We start from the raw sequence: 7605 nt of genomic DNA on the forward strand, positions 1-7605 counted from the left end.
CGCACATACACAAATACACACACTCACACACCACAATTTAACTCTAATAATGCAAGATACAGATGTTTTGTCAAGCAGTTGTATACAAAAGCTATCATTTATTTTTTAAGTAATTTATTGTAACAATTGCTTTTAACGATACCTGGGTGGTGAACTGTTTTATAAAGAAGTTTGGTCACATTGTGGCCACTGCCATGAAGAATTTGTGACATGTGGCTCATCACTATATAATGGCTTCCACCTAGAAACAATACATAAAGTTCATTCTTGTGGAGATCAAGGAAAATGGTTCTGATTACCATAGATAGCTAACATAAAGAAATCCAAACTAAGTGTAAAAACACAGAATGCCTCAGGATGCTTAAAAAGAAACCAGCTCTTCCATATCCGGTGTTACATTGTAGGTAGTACTCAAGAAGGACATGAACCCACCAGAGCTTTGGCCAATAGAAATCCTTCACCAAAGATCTGAAGGTCAGGCCTAGAGAGAAGGCTCAGCAGTAAGAGTGCTTGCTATTCTCACAGAGGACTTAGGTTCAGTTCTCAGAAGTCATGTGATGGCTCACAACCATCTGAAACTCTAGTTCCAGGAGGTCCAACACCTTCTTCTGGCCTCCACAGACTTGCCATGTGCATAATACACTAACATGCATTCAGGGAAAACACTCATAAATGTAAAATGATAACAAAATATTTTTTTAAAATTTAGATACTCTTCATCCTATGATACATGTATATTTTCCATGGTATCTGTAAATCACTGAAATCATTGGGCTCAAAAAATTTACTGTAACCATGGAGAATACATCATGATATAATCTTTCTCTGGGATTTTATGTTATTGCTGAGGAGAGAGATGCAGTATCTAAAATATTAGGTAAAGAAATTTTCATAGGGATAGAAGGATATGGAGGCCCAATTTAAGAAGTTTCTCTTCTTGGACCTGGGATTATAGCTTCTTAAATAAAGTCATCAAGGATCAATGTGAGGCCTGAACAACCCCGAAGTAGTTACAAAAAACACCAGATGCATGAGAAAGTGAGACAACACTAATTCTGCAGTACTCCTTGGTTGCTAAGTAAAGAGGATGGTTGGGAAAGAAACAAGACTCATTACACTAACTTCTTCTCCTTAGTCACAGTTTTTTAGAATATTTGTTTTCAGTCATGAATTAAGAGGAGAAAGATAAGAAAAAAAAAAAGAAATGGAAATCCTAAAACAAAAGCTGAGAGAATAGGTTAGTCAGGAGCAGTAAGACCCATAATGATGAAATCAGGACAGAAAAGTTAGGGAAACAGCATGTATCTTCTCAGTGAATCACTCCTTCCATCCCATGTGTGTTGTCTGAACAGCTCAGATAGAAGCCACCACACATGAAGTGTCTTGCTCCTGCTCCCATCAGACTGAGAAGAAGGAGTGCCCAGTGAGGCAGCCATTCTAATGGATGCTCATGAGTAAGAGCTCTTCCAGAGAAACACTGAAAATTTCAAACTTCCCAAAACAAGAAAGTGGGGACAAAAAATAGTGAAATATCAAAGTCTGGGGGCCTTACCATCATTACCTCAGAGACCCTGTGCAAAAGCAGCTGGGTGAGGCAACTTTTGTACCTGTGGCTTAGAGATAATTGAATAAGAGAGGCAGAGTGATTAAGGGCAAGAGGAACATGAAGTTTGCTCAGGGGTTGTGTCTCCTAGGAATGTCAGAAGGTAAACTCATGAAGTCTTACCAGCAAGACTGCCTAAACATGAGGCAAACAAGGACAACAACAGAGACATGCTAAAGTAGATGTGGGAAATCCCAAGAGCCCTTAACCCTAGACAGACAGACAGACAGACAGACAGACACACACACACACACACACACACACACACACACACACACAAAACAAAGCCAAATAGGAAAAGCTGAGAGTAGGAGAAATAGTCTTCCCTAGGGATGAGCATACCAACTGGTTAACCAAGAAAACATGGTTATCCCTAAAAACATACATACAAGTAACATTATACAGCCTGAGCAGGTTATAACTAGTAATGTATGCTTATATGCATGTACTTGTGTATATGTGCCAACAATTAGTGAGAAGCCAAGCCCTGGTGTTGAAAGAGAACAAGAAGATGTGTTTGCAAAGGTTTGGAGAGGGGAAGTGAAAGTGGAAATGGAAATGGAATGTGGCATCAGAATTTTTAACACTAGTGTAAAAACTACCACTATAAAACTACTGCATAGGAAATTTTTATACAACATTAGAAAGGTGAGTTGTATTCCTGCTAAAGACATCCCATGCCTTGACCCTTGTTTTCCCCTAACAAGAACTGAGTAGAAGCCATGTCTATAGTCTGTGTTTCTATCCATCACTGAGGTCCTCAGGCTCCATCCCTGAAAGTGCTCTAACAGTGGAATGATGGTCTAACTGCCATCTAAGAACAGCTGAAAACAATCACCCATTTACACAGACAGACTTCAACCTTTTGCACTCATATATCCTAGACAAACACAAAGTAGGTACCACATGAGCCATAAAATACAGAATTATAAGACCCATCCATCTTCAAAGATATTGAGAAAGTGGGTAAAACACACAAGGAGCATAGAATCCTTCTCAAGATGACCATTCATCTTCTCAATTTTACCTTGATAAGAAAATATTCCTAATATTCACCCCTTAGAAATTTGACATAAGTCTTTGAATGTTCTGCCCCTGCCACTGAGAATGTTCTCAAATCCTAGGGCTTAAGACTCACATAAATCTTTGACCACAGTCCTATATGATTACTTCTCCAATAGTTAAAAGAAAACTTCTGCTTTTCATAAAATTACCATATAGCTGAGATAGTTACACATAGTGAAGATGGACTGGTACAGGTTAATTTACTATTCATTGTTAAATCTAGAATGTCAATAGCTTTGACATAAAATGCCAGATTATTTGACTTTTAGATAATTATTATATATGAATTATGATCACAGGTTAGAAATAAAGCATCTACTCACAAGTAAAAAGCCCCAGTAGAGGAGCCTTTTTTACAAACCCGCACTCCACCTCCTGCTGCTGTTTCTATATCACATGAAATCACCATCTACTGTTGCTCTCACCGTTGGGTAGAGTCCCCTCTGAGCACCACATTGCACACACTCCATAGCCCCTCCCCAGGTTTGGTCTATGCCTTGCTATAAAAATCTCATGCATGGTCAACTATGTACCATTTTTATGAAACATGGTAACCCAGGCATCACAGTATTACAAGACTCTATATTCCCAGCAAGAACTTACCCAGTGTAGTTATAGTCAGGATTTTTGCAGCTTCCAAGAGAAGAAGCTCAAGGAGAAAGAAGCTCACTAGAAGCCAACTCCGATGTGCAGCCATCTGTAGAACACGTGGAGCTCAGTCACAGGCTGCACACCTAGAGAGCTGTGCCCCACTAAGGGACCCTCTAAGCCTCTGTCACAAAGCACTCTGTGTGGCATTTAAATAGGGTAAAGGGGGAAGATATTTTATGTTGATTTTCCAAATGTTCTTTTGCCCTTGTCTCTGGCAATATCTTTCCAGTGGACACTGTTTCGCACTACTTAACTAGAACTCAAAGAAAAATGGGTGGAGAGTTGATATTTAACTTGTTCTATAGCCACAATATTTTCTTTACTGCCCCAAATAACTCCAATATGGAAATGTAGGGACCTTGGAAAATTCTGTTAATGACAGCACCCTTAAGGAGCATGTACCATGAACATTTTACATGCCTATTTTAAGCTTTCAAGAAACTACCTCCTCAGACACTCCTCTATCTGTATCCTAGTGCCATTCCTGGAACTCATTACCCTGGGTACCAGTTTTAAAATTTCCAGTAATGTCAATCATAAACTAATCTTCGAAGAAAACACCCAAGAATATTGCTGAATCCCTCTCCGTAGTCACAGATGCATGAAAATATTCTAGTGGCCTTTGTACCCAAGACAGAAGAAAAAAAGGTTAAACTTCAAGTTCTAAATGAACATCATAAAACAGAATGGAAGTATTACACAACCCACCCAAGAGCAAACTCAGGACAGAGTCTAAATCTGTTTACTTGTAAATCAACACAAGAGGAAGAAGCAATGCCCCCATGCAGTCATCTTCATGCTCCAGTCTAAAACCAAACTGCTTTAGCCAAATTTCTTAGTGCAGCTCCAAAGCAGAAAAAGAATCTGCTTCAGTACTTCCCAAGCATGCAGAAGAATACAGCCTCATATTTCTGCTTTGCTCTGCAGCAAAGGCTTGTCTAAAAGGCTTTCCTTATGCCTGAGTTTAAGCATGATGCTCTGGTGTAATTCACAGCCTTACAACTGAAGAGACAAAAAGAAGAAAATCTGAGAAAGAGGACTGCAGTCTTCTTCCCCCCCAAAATTAGTCAATCTTTTGTTCTCATACTTCTCAACTATATTAGAGTAATGGAACACTTATTGTCAGCTACAATAGATTAAGGGATACTCAGACAGCTGGTAAGGCATCATTTGTGGCCAGGTGTGAGACTCCTTCAAATGGAAGTAGCTTTGGAATCAGTGAGGAGAGAATGGAAATTTCATGTTCACCCAAAGTGTCTAAGCACCATCCAGTTCACTGAGGTTCTGGAAGACACAGTGGATTCTCTCTTTCTCTCTTTTCCTCTTCTGCCTCTTTCTCTTCCTCACTCTCTCTCTTGCTCTCTCTCCTCCTCTCTATCTCTCACGCTCTCTGTGTCACACTCACACACAGACACACATAACAAGGAATGAGGTTAAGACTGCGTGTGGTGAGAAGTGGAAAGGAGAAGAGTGAAATAGGAACAGATAGATGAGCTGAGAGATGGCGGGGACACGTAGGAGAAAACATGGTAAAGGATAACTAACATGAAAGAGCTTTGAAACTACCATAGGGAAACCTACTATAGTAGAAGCTTCCTTTAAAAATTGCATACACATATATTAAATGGCCTTAAATGGGATTTTACACTGAGAATGCCTTCTGAAAGCAACACAGGCTTTCAAATAAAACACCAGTAGGTATCATAAGTATAAATTACTTCTTTTCAAGGTTTTGGTCAATGAGATGCCATAGAAAGCCTCCTCCCTGAAACCTGACAATCTGGTTCCATTGCTCTTGTTTACTCCCCAGATTGAAGGCAAAACTCTTGTTGAAGACAACAATACCTTATTCATAGGACATGGAACAGACAAGCTGGTGCCAAACCAGAAGCTTTATTCCTTCCTACTAGCTAACTTTTTATAATGCTAGAAGTTTCTATACATGCTATTAGAAGAAAAGAATCATCATGAGTCTTACCTAGCTGAGAGTTCTGTGAATTGCCAATTAACAATTGGCCTGAGATGTAATATGCACAGTGGTAAAATAGGGGCACAGATATTGTCAGAGTAACCAACTACTATCTAATCAGATTAAAAGCCTGCTGGATAACATGAACTCTATGACTGGTACCATTTTCAGAGACAAAATTCTGGGGCTTTTTATGCCATAAGCCATAGGGGTGAACCCTAGTGCTCTTGTTCTATTAAATAGACTAGTTAAAAATTGACCCCTAAGTTCTTCATTTTACATCCATAGATTAATTAGTGCATTTTAAGCCCTCACCATAGAAGTTTCTTTTTCCAGTAGATGATGATTAATACAGATACCAACTAATGGTCAATGTGCAAATAAGAAGGGACTGATATCTTCTGCTCAAAATAAGACCTCTTTTGGACATTGCTCTCCAAAAAGCTTAGGGATAGTTGCATGACAAAAGAGAAAAGAAAAATTGAAATGACCAGTAGTAGATATTTGGAAAGTATAAAAATATTATTTGGGGGGTGGGAGAAGAAGGGAACCTGATCTGGTATTTGGTGAGGAGAAAGGACTGAAGCCCCGAGGGCCAACAGAAAGAATGGATAAGGCAACCTAGGGATGTAGGAGTTTGGGAAAGTTCAGAATGCACCAGAAACCTGAGAGGTGAGAAACTCTCAGGACTCAAAGGGAGGGACCTTAGATGAAATGTCCAACAGTAGGGAGAGAAACGTATAAAGCATTCTTCCAGCAGAAACACAGGGCATCAAGTGAGAAAGGGGTTTGCTCTCCCACAGTCAAAACTCTGACATATAATTGTTCCTCGCTGAAAGAACTGCAGGGATAAAAATTGAGAAAAGCCTGAGGAAAACAAGGTGCACCAACAAGACCAAAGTGGGATCCAGTTCAATAGAATGTCTCAAGGCCTGACACTAACACTGATGCTATGGTGTGCTAGCAAAAAGAGATCTATCATGACTACACTGCAAAATACCCAACAACCAGCTGAAAGAGTCAGATGCAGACTTTTGCTTCTAACCAATGGAGACTGAAAGCCCCAAGGAGTTTAGAGGTCTGGTTAGGTGGGGCATGAGGGGTGGGGACATCCTCATGGAGAAATGGAGCAGAAATTAGGTACAGGATGTGGAACAGTCAGAGGGTGAACAGGAAGGGGAATAAAATCTGGAGTGTAAAAATTACATACATACATACATACATACACACACACACACACACACACACACATACATACATACATACATATATACATATATACATAGTTAAATTTTTAAAAAAGATTGTTTTTCAGACATAACATCATAGTTTCACACATGAGCCAATAAGGTTAGGATGGCAAAAGGAAGACTTACTGAACAGAATCAGCCAAGCAAAATCTAATCATTGATGGAGAGTTTTTCCTGAGGCTACACTATCTGAGGAGCTGTTAGCAAGTGACAGCTATCAGGAGAGCAAGAATTACTTTCTCCAGAAATGCGAGAGCTCTGAGATGTCAGAAATCTAGTAGACAGACACATCTCTCCATCTCTCTTAAATTAACAAGTTAAGAAGTAATATTAGTGCCATTTCATAACACACAGATAGAGGTACATGATTTCAGATTGGTAATAATTTTCATGATGTCATTTTCATCCTACATTAAGTACTATTTTTCTCTGTTTTTATTGGATATTATATTTACATTTCAGATTTTACCCCATTCCCCCCACCACACAGGAACCTCCTATCCCACCCCCTCCTCCTGCTTCTATGAGGATGTACCCCCACCAACCCCAAAACTCCCACCTTCCCATCCTCAAATCCCGCCCCCCCACTTGGTGTTCAGCCTTCATGGGATCAAGGATCTCCTCTCCCACCTATGCCCAACAAGACCATTCTCCCCTACATATACAGATGGAATCATGGGTTTCTCCCTATGTGCTTCCAGACTGGTGGTTTAGACCATAGGAAGCTCCAGTTGGTTGGTATTGTTGCTCTCCTCATGAGGCCACAAACCCATTCAGCTCCTTCAGTCTTCTCTCTAACTTCTCCATTGAGAAACCCTTGATCAGATCAGTGGTTAGCTGTGAGCATTTGCCTCTGAATATGTCAGACTCTGGCAGATCTCTAAGAAGACAGCTATATCAGGCTCTTGTCAGCATGTATTTCCTGATATCCACCTCAGTGTTTACATTTGGTGACTGCACATAGGATGAATACCCAGGTGGAATGGTCTCCAGATAAACACTCCTTCCATTTCTGTCCCACACTTTGTCTCCATATTTGCTCCTGTGAGTGTTTTGTTACTCCTTCT

At 40.0% G+C, this 7605-nt stretch overlaps 1 protein-coding gene and 1 pseudogene across 1 annotated transcript in view; both read right to left on the minus strand.

Annotated features, from left to right (window-relative positions):
• The window catches only part of Capsl (calcyphosine like), a 73110-nt gene extending 69752 nt beyond the window's left edge, over nt 1–3358 (minus strand). Inside the window, exon 1 of the mRNA XM_076916104.1 lies at nt 3272–3358. The gene's annotated coding sequence lies outside the window, so the exon portion shown is untranslated. The remainder of the gene's footprint in view (nt 1–3271) is intronic.
• LOC117723731 (UDP-glucuronosyltransferase 3A2-like) overlaps nt 1–3365 on the minus strand; it is a 29674-nt pseudogene extending 26309 nt beyond the window's left edge.
• Between the last annotated feature and the right edge of the window lie 4240 nt (nt 3366–7605).

This window comes from Arvicanthis niloticus, chromosome 19 (assembly GCF_011762505.2).
Source record: "Arvicanthis niloticus isolate mArvNil1 chromosome 19, mArvNil1.pat.X, whole genome shotgun sequence".
NCBI lineage: Eukaryota > Metazoa > Chordata > Mammalia > Rodentia > Muridae > Arvicanthis > Arvicanthis niloticus.